The 16,270-nt window shown below is 47.1% G+C and overlaps 1 protein-coding gene across 5 annotated transcripts in view; it reads left to right on the forward strand.

Moving 5' to 3' along the window:
- Positions 1-16,270, forward strand: part of kiaa0513 (KIAA0513 ortholog) — a 70,393-nt gene that overhangs the window by 29,189 nt on the left and 24,934 nt on the right. The window contains exon 2 of one of the 5 annotated variants that reach the window (XM_055664919.1): positions 143-201. The exons of the other annotated variants lie outside the window; for them this stretch is intronic. The gene's annotated coding sequence lies outside the window, so the exon portion shown is untranslated. The remainder of the gene's footprint in view (positions 1-142; positions 202-16,270) is intronic. 5 annotated transcript variants of the gene reach the window in all.

The raw sequence follows: 16,270 nt of genomic DNA on the forward strand, positions 1-16,270 counted from the left end.
AGGAAGTCGAGGATCGAATTGCAGAGGGATGCGCAGAGACCCAGTTCTGAGAGTTTGGTAACCTGCTTGGAGGGAATGATTGTATTAAATGCCGAGCTGTAGTCGATGAATAACAGCCTGACATGAGTTTTTGTTGTCCAAGTGTTCCAGAGTGGAGTGAAGGGCCAGCGAGATCGCATCCACCGTTGATCTGTTGTGGAGGTAAGCGAACTGCAGTGGGTCCAGGTTTTTGTCAAGGTATGAGTTGATTTGCGCCATGATGAACCTCGCAAAGCACTTCATCGCCACTGACGTTAGTGCCACTAGTCGATAGTAAAGTTGGCCTTCATAACGAGGATTTCAGTATGGGAGTAAAGAGGTTCTTCTGCAGTTGTATAGGGCTCTGGTAAGAGCACATTTGGAATATTGTGTACAGTTTTGGTCTCATATTTTGAGGAAGGACATCCTTGTGATTGAGGCAGTAGGTTCACTGTCATATCAGGAAAGATTGAAAAGACTAGGCTTGTATTCACTGGAGTTTAGAAGGATGAGGGGGGATAGAAACTTATAAAATTATAAAAGGACTGGACAAGCTAGATGCAGGAAAATGTTCCCAATGTTGGACGAGTCCAGAACCAGGGGCCACAGTCTTAGAGTAAAGGGGAGGCCATTTAAGACAGGTGAGAAAAACCGTTTTCACCCTGAGAGTTGTGAATTTGTGGAATTCCCTGCAACAGAGGACAGTGCAGGCCAAATCACTGGATGGATTTAAGAGAGAGTTAGATGGGGATCTAGGGGCTAGTGGAGTCAAGGGATATGGGGAGAAGTCAGCCACGGGTTATTGGTTGGGGACGATCAGCCATGATCACAATGAATGGTGGTGCTGACTCGAAGGGCCGAATGGCCTCCTCCTGCACCTATTGTCTATGTTTCTATGTTTCAACATAGTGTGTATCAATCTCAGTTTGTTGACTGCCAGTGAGGTGTTAAATGATATTTCCCTTGAGGGGGCGATGCTAATGAAGAAATGTTTAAAGAACACAAGCTTATTTGGCCAATAAGGCAGGTGCCTGGAGAGTTCAGTATAAACTGTTTCCATCTGTGTAGTTCAGAATGGGGAGTGTTCATTTCTTTCATCCCATTGAAAACGAGGGCGTGGGCAGATTTCCTCCTGTGTTAATAATTAAAGTGGCAGTAAAGCTGAAACCAACAGATATTGTCATGAAATGCTCTAGTGCCGACATTAACTCAGTGCACCACTGAATTCTGGCTTGATTTTTCGAAGGAATAACGATGAAGGAAGTGCTGAGTGGTAGAGTGGTGATACGTAGTAGAGTGGCCTATGGCCTACTGTGTGCTGTCTTGCGGCTTGGGGTACTGTCATGTCTCAGTGCCTCTACATGAACAATGGCAGGAAAGGAGCTGCAGTTGTGGAGGTTTTAGTGGGTATACTTGCTGATGTGTTCAAGTTGCTGTTCAAAGGGACCCTGTGGTGTGGACTGTAAGTGAAACCAGTGAAGATCCCCACATCTCACGGGGTGTAGTGTCTCATTCCTCATTGAGCCAGTGAACTGATCAGAAAATTCTCCAGTCCACAGTCAATTCTCCAGTCAACAGTTCTTTCGACAAGGTCCCACATAAGAGATTAGTATGCAAACTTAAAGCACACGGTATTGGGGGTTCAATATTGATGTGGATAGAGAACTGGCTGGCAGACAGGAAGCAAAAAGTAGGAGTAAACAGGTCCTTTTCAGAATGGCTATTTACAATATATATTAATGATCTGGATGAGGGAATTGAAGGCAACATCTCCAAGTTTGAGGATAACACAAAGCTGGGGGGGGGGGGGGGGTTTAAGCTGTGAGGAGGATGCTAGGAGGCTGCAAGGTGACTTGGATAGGTTGGGTGAGTGGGCAAATGCATGGCAGATGCAGTATTATGTGGATAAATGTTAGGTTATCCACTTTGGTGACAAAAACAGGAAAGTAGACTATTATCTGAATGGTGGCTGATTAGGAAAAGGGGAGATGCAACGAGACCTGGGTGTCATGGTACACCAGTCATTGAAAGTAGGCATACAGGTGCAGCAGGCAGTGAAGAAAGCGAATGGTATGTTAGCATTCATAGCAAAAGGATTTGAGTATAGGAGCAGGGAGGCTCTACTGCAGTTGTACAGGGTCTTGGTGAGACCACACTTGGAGTATTGCGTACAGTTTTGGTCTCCTAATCTGAGGAAAGACATTCTTGCCATAGAGGGAGTACAGAGATGGTTCACCAGACTGATTCCTGGGATGGCAGGACTTTCATATGAAGAAAGACTGGATAGACTCGGCTTGTACTCGCTAGAATTTAGAAGATTGAGGGGGGATCTTATTGAAACTTACAAAATTCTTAAGGGGTTGGACAGGCTAGATGCAGGAAGATTATTCCTGATGTTGGGGAAGTCCAGAACAAGGGGTCACAGTTTAAGGATAAGGGGGAAGTCTTTTAGGACCAAGATGAGAAAATAATTTTTTACACAGAGAGTGGTGAATCTTTGGAATTCTCTGCCGCAAAAGGTAGTTGAGGCCAGTTCATTGGCTATATTTAAGGGGGAGTTAGATGTGGCCCTTGTGGCTAAAGGGATCAGGGGGTATGGAGAGAAGGCAGGTACAGGATACTGCGTTGGATGATCAGCCATGTTCATATTGAATGGTGGTGCAGGCTCGAAGGGCCGAAGGGCCTACTCCTGCACCTATTTTCTATGTTTCTATGTTCAACAAATTCATCCCTCTTTGCCCGTATTACTCTCACGGTTAATGATAAAATGATTGGGTATAAGACAATAGGATTCTTGATCAAAGAGAAAATATGCATGAAAACTTGGTAGTTACCTTTAAATCCGCTGCAACCAATTAACTCTCGGACGTGGCAACTGCCACTTTATTCAATTAATCACCCTGCTGCGCTATTTTAAAATTCTTATTTTTAAATGCTTCCCCTCTTTGTTGTTTCAATCTTCAGAGCTACAACCTTTGAAGTATTTCACTCTTCAGCCCTATGCATTGCACCCCTGTCAATAGATGTGGCTTCAACAGCCAAGGTAGCAGCACTAGAACTCCCTCTCAGGACCCATCTGCCCTCTGAAAACCACGCACCTAGTGCTTGGTCATCTTGCCCAATGTTATGGTACCAGAGTGAAAGCTTGTTTGGTAATGTTCCTGTAAGATGCTTCATTAACAGTACAGTAGAAATCATTGCTTACTGAATTAAGGTTTTGAATAAGTAACATTATACCATGCATACCACAAATTGCTTGCTTGCTTGCAAAAGGATTGCAACCTTTACTGGGTCACAGTATGCAAAGAAGATGCCTTTTGAACATTTCTTAAAAGCTGTTTTGTGAAGAATTAAGAGCTAAAAGTTACAGGTTAATTCTGGGTAGACAAAAATGCTGGCGAAACTCAGCGGGTGAGACAGCATCTATGGAGCAAAGGAAATAGGCAATGTTTTTGAGACCGTACTTCAGACCCGCTGAGTTTCTCCAGCATTTTTGTCTACCTTCGATTTTCCACCATCTGCAGTTCCTTCTTAAACAGGTGAATTCTGGGGATCAGTGGCAGTGTCAGGGCTGCCAACTGTGTGAGAGTTGGGAGTGAGAAATTGCGAGAGACCAAGCCCGGGGCAGTATATCGACCGGGGGGGGGGGAATGAGGGGATGAGTGGGAGGTGGGTGTCCCCCATCCCATTGGTACGGAGCTTTTGCATTTTTCAGCTTGAAATTGTGCAATATGGTGCATACTGTAGCGAGTCTATTAACTTACACTTGATTGCAATATATATGCTTTAAATTGGATTAGCTATGAATAAGGTTAGGCTAAATTACATTCCTAATCACATTCCACAGTAGAGCCCAGGCTCTGATCAGCACATGCAGCATATGAATGATCTTAGTGTATTCATGTATGGAAATCAGGTTATATTCAAACACTTGGCCCATGTTGACCAACCTGGGTCTCACTGCACACCTGGTAGTACTCCTGACCCTGACTCCACTTGCATGCCTTCTCTCATTCCTGACCCTGAGTCCAGCCTTACACCTGGCCCCCTATTCTATCATGATCATAGTTCCTTACCTGCTTAGGTTCCCAGTGCTGAATACTCCCTTGGTCCCAGCTTTGACTACACACCGTACTATTCCAGACCTTGACTCTGGATGCACACTTGGCCTTGCTCCTAGCCCCTCAAGACTTCCTCTCTCCCAACCTTGTAGTTCAGCTGCTTGTATTCTCCCTATCCAGCAGCTGTAACTGGGAGCTGTTCACCTCTCGGCTCCAGTCAACCTTTCGGCCATCGAGAGGGGCATTAAAGGTTAGGAAAGCCCAGTGACCTCGTGAACTCTGCAACTAGCTGAGCTGTGAGAATGGTGTTTGTCTAATCTACTGCAGTGCTGATTCTGTATGACATGAGCTGTGTACTTTATCCTTCTGCCATTACACAGAAGCTCTGCTTGCTCTGCTGCCCCGAGTCTCCTCTTCAGCCTCCTTGTGCCCACCCTAACAGATTCAGATTCAGATTCAATTTTAATTGTGATTGTCAGTGTACAGTACAGAGACAACGAAATGCATTTAGCATCTCCCTGGAAGAGCGACATAGCAAATGATTTGAATAAATAATAATAAGTGTCCGGGCGGGGTGGTGATTGGCAGTCACCGAGGTACGTTGTTGAGTAGAGTGACAGCCGCCGGAAAGAAGCTGTTCCTCGACCTGCTGGTTCGGCAACGGAGAGACCTGTAGCGCCTCCCGGATGGTAGGAGGGTAAACAGTCCATGGTTGGGGTGAGAGCAGTCTTTGGCGATGCTGAGCGCCCTCCGCAGACAGCGCTTGCTTTGGACAGACTCAATGGAGGGGAGCGAGGAACCGGTGATGCGTTGGGCAATTTTCACCACCCTCTGCAATGCCTTCTGGTCGGAGACAGAGCAGTTGCCATACCATACTGTGATGCAGTTGGTAAGGATGCTCTCGATGGTGCAGCGGTAGAAGTTCACCAGGATCTGAGGAGACAGATGGACCTTCTTCAGTCTCCTCAGGAAGAAGAGACGCTGGTGAGCCTTCTTTATCAGAGTTGAGGTATTGTGGGTCCAAGAGAGGTCATCGGAGATGTTGACTTCCAGGAACCTGAAGCTAGAAACACGTTCCACCTCCGTCCCGTTAATGTGGATGGGGGTGTGCGTGCCGCCTCTGGACTTCATGAAGTCTACAATGAGCTCCTTGGTCTTCTTGGAGTTAAGGGCCAGGTTGTTGTCAGCGCACCATGCTGCAAAGTGCTGGACCTCCTCCCTGTAGGCCAACTCATCGTTGTTGCTGATGAGGCCAATCACCGTTGTATCATCTGCATACTTGATGATGGTGTTAGTACCATGTACAGGTGTGCAGTCATAGGTGAAGAGGGAGTAGAGGAGGGGGCTCAGCACACAGCCCTGTGGAACGCCAGTGTTCAGGGTGAGGGTTGAAGAGGTGTGCTTGTCTAACCTAACAGACTGGGGTCTGTTGGTTAGAAAGTCCAGTATCCAGTTGCAGAGGGAGGGGTCGATGCCCAGGTTACCGAGTTTGGTGATCAGTTTTGATGGTATAATGGTGTTGAATGCTGAGCTGTAATCGATGAACAGCATTCTTATGTAAGTGTCTCTGTTGTCGAGGAGGGAGAGGGCGGAGTGAAGTGCCGTTGAGATGGCATCCTCCATACTCCTGTTCTTGCGGTAGGCAAACTGATAGGGATCCAGTGTGGGGGGTAGGCAGCTTTTGAGGTGTGCCAGGACCAGCCTCTCGAAGCACTTGGTGATGATGGGGGTAAGTGCAACTGGGCGGAAGTCGTTGAGGCTTGCCGCAGTGGAGTGTTTTGGCACTGGCACGATGGAGGTGGTTTTAAGGCAAGTGGGGACAACTGCTTGGGCAAGTGACAGGTTGAAGATGTCAGTCCAGACGTCTGTCAGCTGCGCAGCACAGGCCCTGAGCACGCGCCCGGGGATGCCGTCAGGGCCAGCAGCTTTACGTGCATTAGTCCTACTCAGTGCCACGTATACGTCGTAGGGGGTGAGTGTGAGGGGTTGGTGATCGGCAGGTAGCACAGCCTTGATGGCTGTCTCTAGATTGTCCCTGTCGAAGCGGCCATAGAAGTGATTAAGCTCCTCAAGGAAGGAGGCGTCGCTGGATGTGGGGGTGGTGTTGGAGGGTCTGTAGTCCGTGATGGCCTGGAGGCCTTGCCACATGCGTCAGGGGTCGGAGTTGTTGTTGAAGTGCTCCTCAATCCTGAGCTTATGGCAGTGCTTGGCCTTCCTGATGCCCCTCTTCAGGTTAGCCCTGGATGAACTGTAGGCTCGAGCATCGCCTGACCTGAAAGCGGTGTCCCGTGCTTTCAGCAGTAGCCTGACCTCGCTGTTCATCCATGGCTTCTGATTCGGGAATATGGTCACCTGTTTGAGGGAGGTGACACTATTGATGGTGGAGTTTATAAAGTCCAGAACAGAGGATGTGTAGGAATCAATGTCCGTGTGAGAGTCAAGGGTGGCCTGGGCTGCAAACGCCTTCCAGTCAGTGTTCCCAAAACATTGCTGAAGTGTGAAGTCCGCTTCCTCTGACCAGACTTTAACTGTCCTCACAGTTGGTTTAACCCGTCTGATGAGTGGGGAGTACTTAGGGAGCAGGAACAATGAGACGTGATCAGACTGACCAAGGTGGGGGCCTTCAGCCATGTTGGTGTAGACTTTGTCCAGTGTCTTGTCTACTCTAATGGGGAAGGATACATGTTGGTGGAATTTGGGGAGTACAGTCTTCAGGTTAGAGTGATTGAAGTCACCCGCAACAATGAAGGCTGCCTCGGGGTTGTGCGTCTGTTGATTGCTAATGGCAGTATGCAGCTCTTTCATTGCAAGCTTGGCATTAGCATCAGGAGGGATATAGGCTGCAGTCACAACAGTGGAGGTGAACTCTCTGGGCAGATAGAACGGTCTGCATCTAACCACGAGGAACTCAAGGTTAGCTGAGCAGTGACTCTCGATGATGGTGGAGTCCGTGCACCATGCTTTATTTACATAAATGCACAGACCCCCACGTCTGGTCTTACCGGAGTCTGATGTCCTGTCCGCTCGGAGTAAATGACGCCACGAAGCTGGATGGCGCTGTCAGGAACGTCAGTGTTGAGCCAAGTTTCCGTGAAGATCAGGATGTTGCAGTCCTTGATCCAGTTGTGGGAGGTGATCCTTAGCTGGAGTTCATCCATTTTGTTTGCCAGTGAGCGCACTGACCCATTGGTTTGCGAAAGAGCTGCTCTCAAATCCAGTCAGTCAGATTATTGGGGAAGTTGTCGAGAAAATGCTTCCAGCTGCCAATGGCACCTGTCTGCTACACAAGTTCAGTTTGAACTGTACGTGGTTTTTACACCAGAGGACATCACTGCAGCTGATTTGTAAACCTGGTTACAACTAGGTTACACAAAAAAAAAGCTGGAGAAACTCAGCGGGTGCAGCAGCATCTATGGAGCGAAGGAAATAGGCAACGTTTCGGGCCGAAACCCTTCTTCAGAACAACTAGGGCTGGTTACAACTAGGGCTGGCCCTAGGCCGATTGGACCGTTTTTTCCAAATTGGGCCCCGCACCCAAGGGGGGCCCCGCGTTAATTTTCCGTATTTTATATGGAAATACAAATTCGCTTTGTTAATTAAAGATTTTTTTTAAAACAATCGCCGTAGAGATTTATTTACAAATCATACATGGTTTTGTACATGGAATACAAGCGCTGTGCGGCCATCAGACACAAACGATGTGTTAACTACTGTAGCACTTGGGTTAACAGCCAGTAGTGTTAACAGCCAGATGTGTTAACAGCCGGTAGTTAACAAGTAGTTATCCAATGCGTCATCAATGCATCAATGCACATTCCTCAGTAAATGTGTAATTGTGTTTTAGAAGAAGTATTAATGACGCTGCGTTCCTTTGAATACAATTCACGCGGCGTCATTAACACTTCTTCAAAACATAATTACATTTTACTGAGGAATGTAGATTGATGCATTAATGACACATTGAGAATTTCTTAAAACTCACCATCATGAGTGAGAACTTCTTCTGATGAGATTCTTGGTCTGCAGCAGGTAAGTCATTCAATTTACCTACCGACCCACGTTGTGTCTACCTGTCTTTCGCTCTTTCCCTCCCTCCCTCTCGCTCGTGTGCGTTCTCTCTCTCCCGTGCGCTCTCTCTCTCCCGTTCTCCACCTCTCTCTCTAGCTCTCTCGGCATTCCCAGAATCATTGGCGTTTTGCGGTATACAAAAGTGCTGGAGAAACTTAGCGGACGAGGCAGCATCTATGGAGCGAAGGAAATATGGTCGAAACCCTTCTTCAGACCCGGCTATTTCCTTCACTCCATAGATGCTACCTCAAGCCCTGTCCCACTGTGCGAGTTCACCCAAGAGCTTAAAATCTCTGTGTAGCATCTATCTTCAAATTCCCACTTTGAAATAAAATACAGTTTTTGACAAGCATTTCGCAGCAGGATCGTGATTAGTCGATTCCCACGCATTTTCAATCATCGTTCGATTCAGTGTAATTTTTACACCTGGTTGATATCGTTTTTTTTAAAGATACAATACATTACAATAAATAGTTTCAAGCATACCTGGTACTAAATGCACGAACATTAAGGTGGTTACTGATGTTACAAACGGTTATAAATGAATATAATTTCAAAGTGAAATAGGAGATTTCTGTGGAAAGAATATTTTACCAGAATATAAGGTGAGGTCGCTGCACAATTCTCACTTAAAACAATACGCCGTCAGCTCAGGATTGTTTCTTAGCCCTCTGACAGGTGTTTCAATCTCACCTCGTAGCTCGTGGTTAATCGATTCATCGCTATTAATATTCATTCCTGGTCCGTATCGAACTTCTCCAAATGTAAACGCTTCAAGTTACGCTTCTTGTGTGGTAGTAAGGGGGGGGGGGAATGCTAGGATAAAATACCATATATTTGCATTTATATAGCGATCCTGCTGCAAAATTTGTGAAATGGAACTCATAAATGATGGGAGGATTACATAAAACTACAATTCAAAGGTAATGAATATACAGAGTATTCTTATTTCCATCATGAGCATACAATAGTGATATAGGACACCAGGTCCTACTACGGCAAACTCACGAGCTACTACGGTATGACTACGTGTTAAAGTATCACATTTTTACATCCTAATAAATGAGTATATTTTACTCGTGGACATTTTTCAACATGTTGAAAAATCTTCACGAGTTACCACTTTTCCCGAGTACCTGCCATAAGCGCTAAGAAATGGCATGTTGGCCTTTATAACAAGAGGAATCGAATATAGGAGCAAAGAGGTCCTTCTGCAGTTGTACACAGTTCTAGTGAGACCACACCTGGAGTATTGTGTGCAGTTTTGGCTCTCCTAATTTGAGGAAGGACATTCTTGCTATTGAGGGAGGTTTACAAGGTTAATTCCCGGGATGGCGGGACTGTCATTTCCTGAGAAAATGGAGCAGCTGGGCTTGTACACTCTGCAGTTTAGAAGGATGAGTGGGGATCTCATTGAAACATATAAGATTTGTTAAGGGCTTGGACACGCTAGAGGCAGAAAACATGTTCCCGATGTTGGGGGAGTCCAGAACCAGGGGCCACAGTTTAAGAATAAGGGGTAAGCCATTTAGAACTGAGATGAGGAAACACTTTTTCTCACAGAGAGTGGTGAGTCTGTGGAATTCTCTGCCTCGGGGGATATGGGGAGAAGGCAGGAACGGGGTACTGATTGTGGATGATCAGCCATGATTACATTGAATGGCGGTGCTGGCTCAAAGGGCCAAGCGGCCTGCTCCTGAACCTATTGTTTATCGTCTATTGAAACGTCCCGAGCTCCGACGTACCCGCTACGTTCATTCTACGTGTTTACCACGAGTTTTGATTTTTTTAAACTCATGAGAGCTCTTGGGTGAACTCGCACAGTGGGACAGGGCTTCAATCTACCTTCGATTTTCCAGCATCTACAGTTGCTTCTTAGACGTATTGCGGTGATGGCTGCATCTGCGGCTCTTTTCTGTGGGGGGGGGGAAGAGTCCTGGCCCGTGGCGGCTCCTGACAAGTGATATGTTCCCTCCGCGGGTGCTGCCTTGCCCGCTGAGTTCCTCTAGCACTGTGTTTTTTGTTTGGCTCTGAAGTTGAAGGTGGACCCCCCTGTGTCTGTGGTGGCTCAGCGGGATGGGCAGTGGCTCTGGGGAGAGGGTTGCGGTTCTGGTCGAGACCCTTCTTCAGACAATCACAAGTACTCTCACCGACGAGAGTTCTGTTCAGTCTGAAGAAGGGTCTTCTCTCCAGAGTCGCTGTGCTGCCTGTCCTGCTGAGCTACTCCAGCTTTTGTCTATCTTCAATTTCAGAGTTAGATAAAATTGCAGACTTGACTTTCAAAATTTTGTAACATTGCTGGAAAATGTACCTGCATCTTGGAGGCCGAAGGTTAGGTTGTTAGCCAAGAAAGATAGACTTTGTTATTCCTCATTACAGCAACATCAAGAACGATGTTGCCAAGTCTATCCCTCATTGCTAGCAGCTGATGGGAAGCAGATGTAAAGTGGGGAGCGGCTGTAAAAGGACAGCGCTGCTGGGGGAGGGGGGGAAGAGAGTTCCTTTCAGAGCGTGTGGGTAGTCTGTCCAGGGGTAAAGCGGCGGGGAGGGCAGGAGGTTTGAGAAGGAGGGGGTCGGCCGGGGATCATCCAGCTCAAGAGCGGGTCAGTGGGCGATGGATAACAGGACAGCGGGCGGTGGAGCTTACTCCGTGTGCCAGGGCGAGTAACCTCAATTGATCCCTTATTCACGCTGACACAGGAGTAAGTTCCACCGCCCGTTGTGATGTTATCCATCACCCGCTGACCCGCTCCGCTCTGTGATCTTTGCTCTTGAGCTGGTCCCCTCACTGTTCAGGCGGAGAGCACTGCCAGAGGTGAGCGGGCCGGCAGAAGGCGCTGAGATGGCAGTCGGTTCCGCTGTTCGGTGATGGAGGCCGCTCGTAGCCACGCGAGCTGCTTCCCTCCCCGGCCACAGTGAGTGAGTGGGTTACTGGCATGAACCCGACCCTCTGCTTCTCAACGCTCTTGCCCTCCCCACAACTTTACCCCTGGCTAGACTCCCCACACGCTGTGAAAGGAACTCTCCCCCGAAGTTTCATGTTACCATCGACACGTGACTCATTTATAATTATTTATTTATATTTCTACAAATATTTTTCCCAATTGGGCCCTGTACCTCCTAAGGCCGGCCCTGGTTACAACATAGTGATGCCATTTTCAGACTTCATTTTCAGAGGAACACTACGAGCAGACTAGTGGGGAACAAGAGGCAGCATTGACTTGGGTCACAGTTAACCTCTGATTCAGATTAATTACGTGTCACATACACTGTCCTATCCAATGAAACTCCTTGTTCACACAAAGGGCCTGTCCCACCAGCATGCGATTGCATGCGTCTAGCGCGACCAAACGGAAGCGGAGTTCGAGCTAAGTTCGCGGTAAGTGCGTGCTAAGTACACTCAAAGTTCGCGTGTGATGTAATTTACGTCAAACTCGCCAATCAGCTGGCCAGGAGGTGGGCCGACTGAATTTGGACGTTGCACGGCGTGGGGCAGTGATGTCATCGCGCAACGGCATGCTGTGTGGTGACGTCATTGCGCAATGCCACGCGCCAGGAGTACGCCATCAAGATGCTGCGTACGACGACAAGATGCTGCGTACGCCCTCAATGCGCCTGCGGGCCGACAAGCCGTTGGCGCGCGGGATTTTCGGACAGTGCAAGATTTTTGGAGCCCCGCACGATGTCGGGACCAGCCTCGCACAACTCCATACGCCACCGCCGATCGAAGTGGGACCGGTCCCGCGAGGCCGTAAGACTCAAGCGACCACGTTTGGTCGCGCTACACGCATGCTATCGCATGCTGGTGGGACAGGCCCTTTTGTACACAGATGGTAATGATCAACAATGATCAGTGTTGATCACGGTGGTGCAAGATTGTATTGTAATCTGAAGTAGTTATAAAAAACCTAAAGTACAATACTGGAATAAACAAATGAAGTGGAGTTAACAGTAGGAGCATGTGTCAGCACCTCCAGGCATGGGTGTGAAAGAGGCAATTGCTTTTGGAGCCAGGTAGCAGTAGGGAAGAAGCTGGTCAAAAGTTTGAATGTTCAGGCTTTCAGGTTCCTGGTTCCTCTCCCAGAAGATAAAGACAGAAAGGGAATGGCCAGTGTTGAGGAGGGAACTGCAGTTGGTGGTTGAAACTAAAGCTGGACACAAAATGCTGGAGTAAATCAGCATTACTGGAATGACCACGATTCCTTGACGATACTTCCAGCCTTCCTGATGCAACGCAACATGAAGATGGACTGGATGGAAGGAAGTGCCGAGCCTGTGATGGACTGGGCTGTGTTCATCACTCTCCGGAGATTGAGGTGGTCAAGAACAGAGCAGTTGCCGTACCAGACTGTCAGAACACTTCCGATAGCACTTTTTCAGAAATTCTAGAGACTCCTCGTGAACATGCTGAATTTTCTCAGATGCCGTTAACAAAGGAAATATGCTAATGTGATTTCCGGATCACCACACCCGTATGATGGGACCAGATGATATTACTGGTGATTTGGATGCTGAGGAACCTGGAACCTGTGTAGAGTTCTCTTAAAACATGAGCTGACCTCAGCCTCATGGTGGCCACTCTGAGCTGTTGCCAGGAGCCCAGCATGACAGGTTCAGCTGGTATTTCAGTTCAACTGGGCTTGTTGGTATGTCTCCAACTAAACTGGTAAACAGTGCCAATGCACAAGGAAAAGCATATTGGTAATAATTTCCAGTTAAGCTCACCAGCCTTCTGTTGGAATCTTCCACAGCTGCATCTACTGCCCCATTTTGTAACATGTTTGCCCAGCATCCGGTTAGAAAGACCTGCGCAGTCATAGGATGAGCTTTTCACCCAAAAAGAGACCACCTAGGGCAGTCACGGTGGTGCAGCAGTAGAGTTACAGCCAATGCTGTGCCGGAGACCCGGGTTCGATCCCGATTACGGGTGCTGTCTGTACGGAGTTTGTACGTTCACCCTGTGACCTGCGTGGGTTTTCTCCGAGATCTTTGGTTTCCTCCCACATTCCAAAGACGCACAGGTTTGTAGGTTAATTGGCTTGGTAAATGTAAAAATTGTTCCTAGTGGGTGTAGGATAGCGTTAATGTGCGGGGATCGCTGGTCGGCGCAGACCCAGTGGGCCAAAGGGCCTGTTTCGGTGCTGTATCTCTAAACTAAACTAAAAACCTGGCTGCTATGATTCAAGTACGGCAGATCAGTGCGTGCAGGGGGGGATGGCATTACTTTATTTAACTTGCAAGCTCTGCAATGAAATGTGGAGGCCTCATTACTTCATTCGTTTACAGAGGCGAGTTACTGGCTTAGTACAATCTGGCTCAAGGTTGAAGGTTTGTTTATTGTCACATATACCAATGCAACAGTGAAATTCAGATTGCCATACAGTCATACCAATAAAGAGCAACAAGACACCAACATGAACATCCACCACAGTGACTCCTCCATATTCCTCACTGTGATGGAAGGCAAAAAAAGTTCAATCTTCTTCCCTTCTTTGTTCTCCCATGGTCGGGGCACTCGAACTTTCCGTTGTCGGGGCGATCTTGGCTCCCGCAACCGGTGGTCGAGCCCTCCGCATCAGGGCGATCAAGCTCCCGCATCGGGGGGGGGGGGTCTCCAACTGGTAAACAGTGCCAATGTAAAAGGAAAAGCATATTGGTAATAATTTCCCGACATCAGCTCTACCCGAGACTGCAAGCTCCTCGATGTTGCAATCCGCAAGACACGTTGGAGTGTCGATTCCAGGCAAGGGATCGCAGGCTCTGATGGTAAACACCCTGCGATGAGCCCTGCGATGGGGCTCAAAGTCAGTCTCGAGCAAGGCCATCAGCTCCATGATGTTAGGCCGCAGAGCGACCGGAGATACAATCCAGAAAACAATCGCATCTCCGGCAAGGTAAGAGATTGAAAAAAAATTCCCCCGCACATAAAGCAAACCAGAGAACACTAAAACATACCCTTTAACACGTACTTAAAATAACAAAACAGAACAAAGGACAGACAGACTGTTGGTGAGGCAGAATCTCTACTTCTCAGAGCTGGCCCAAGCTTAACCTTCTGGCTGTGGTAAGGTCGTCAGGGCCTTAGTGCAGAGCTGAGTGCATGTGTGTGGCTGCAATATCTGCCAGTTTTCCCCATGAGAGCAGTGTGTACCCAGGCACAGAACTCTTCAACTGGGTTCTTGTTCTGCCCTTGTTTGGGGACACGCTGTACTTTTAATTTCTACCTTGCATCTGTAATTAGTTTTCCTTTCAAGCGAAGCTGAAAATTGGATGCGGGTTATATTAGCCTGGAAGTTGGTGGATTTGGTCTTGAAACGTCCAGCAATTAAGCACAGGAAGGCAAGCCACTGTATAACTTGGGTCAGTGATTATTGCTGTGGGTAGTTGTTGCCCATTTTACCAGCAAGCTTGTGTTTCAGAAAGGGTTGAGATGCTGTGCCACCCTCTCAAAGTCAAAGTCAAAGTAAACTTTATTGTCATTTCAAATAATGCAACAAGTAGTTACACAGAGGATTGAAATTACGTTTCCCGATACTCCAAATGTGCAAGTAATATTTATAACACAGACAGACTATATACCAATAAAGATAGACAATGGACATATACATTATATAAAATATTCACAGTGTGCCAGAGTGTATAAAATTTTAAGGTATGTTATTAAGGTGCAATAATAAAAGGTGCAATATAGAAAAGTGCAAATAGCATACTGCAGACATCGAGTTAAAGTTATTTTGACAGTCAGTTGGTCTTTGTTTGTGTAATGTTCATGGAATTTTCTTGAGTGTGTTGAGTAGTCTGATGGCCTGAGGGCAAAAGCTGTTTTAGAATCTGGTGGTTTTGCTCCGCATGCTGCGGTAGCGCTGGATGGTAGGAGGGTGAACAGTTTGTGTGCTGGGTGGGTGGTGTCTTTGATGATATTGGTCAAGCTTACCATAACTTGTTCTAGTTTGTTTTCCCCAACCGCTTTTATAAAGTGAATGATTCTTGCTGGATGAGCTTATCCATGAAGCCTTCCTTAATATTTGTATTAATGTGTGCATATCAAATGCTTGCAAGCAAATGTTTAGAATTAAGGAACACTATTTGTATTATGTGGGCCGAATTGATTATAACGTAATTTTGATCGGGAATAGCAAAACTATTTAAACGTTACTATGAAACTGGGAAGCAGGGAAAAAAACTGTCTTGGATGTTTTCCTGTAACCTCCACGTAGTAATCGGCCACTGAAGTGCACAGGCTACCAGTTTCACTGGGGGTGGCCATTGACAAGCAACTGCTTTTACTGACAGATGTGCAATGATATTTAATTTTTTTTAAATTTTTATTTTACAAAGGTGCAGGAGTAGGCCATTCGGCCCTTCGAGCCAGCACCACCATTCAATGTGATCATGGTTGCTCATCCACATTCAGTATCCCGTTCCTGCCTTATCACCATATCGCCTGACTCCGTTCTCTTTAAGAGCTCTATCTAACTCTTGAAAGCATCCAGAGAATTGGACTCCACTGCCTTTTGAGGCAGAGAATTCCAGTGATTCACAACTCTCTGGGTAAAAAAGTGGTTCCTCGTCTCCGTTCAAAATGGCCTACCCCTTATTCTTAAACTGTGGTCCCTGGTTCTGGACTCCCCCAGCATCGGGAACATGTTTCCTGCCTCTAGCGTGTCCAAGCCCTTAACAAATCTTATATGTTTCAATGAGATGCCCTCTCATCCTTCTAAAGTCCAGAGTATGCAAGCCCAGCCGTTCCATTCGATGACAGTCCCGCCATCCCGGGAATTAATCTCCTGAACCTCCGCTGCACTTCTTCAATAGCAAGAATGTCCTTCCTCACATTTGGAGAGCAAAACTGCACACAATACTCCAGGTGTGGTCTTACGAGGGCTCTGTACAACTTTAGAAGAACCTCTTTGCTCCTATACTCTTGTTATGAAGGCCAACATGCCATTAGCTTTCTTCACTGCCTGGTGTACCTGCATGCTTACTTTCAGTGACTGATGAACAAGGACCCCCAGATCTCTTTGTACTTCCCTTTTCCCAACTTGACACCGTTCAGATAATACAGCGGTAAACAAAGTAACATGCCCCCTTTAGTACTGCTACAACCCGATAGTTGTGGTCCT

This window comes from Leucoraja erinacea, chromosome 50 (assembly GCF_028641065.1).
Source record: "Leucoraja erinacea ecotype New England chromosome 50, Leri_hhj_1, whole genome shotgun sequence".
NCBI classification, from domain to species: domain Eukaryota; kingdom Metazoa; phylum Chordata; class Chondrichthyes; order Rajiformes; family Rajidae; genus Leucoraja; species Leucoraja erinaceus.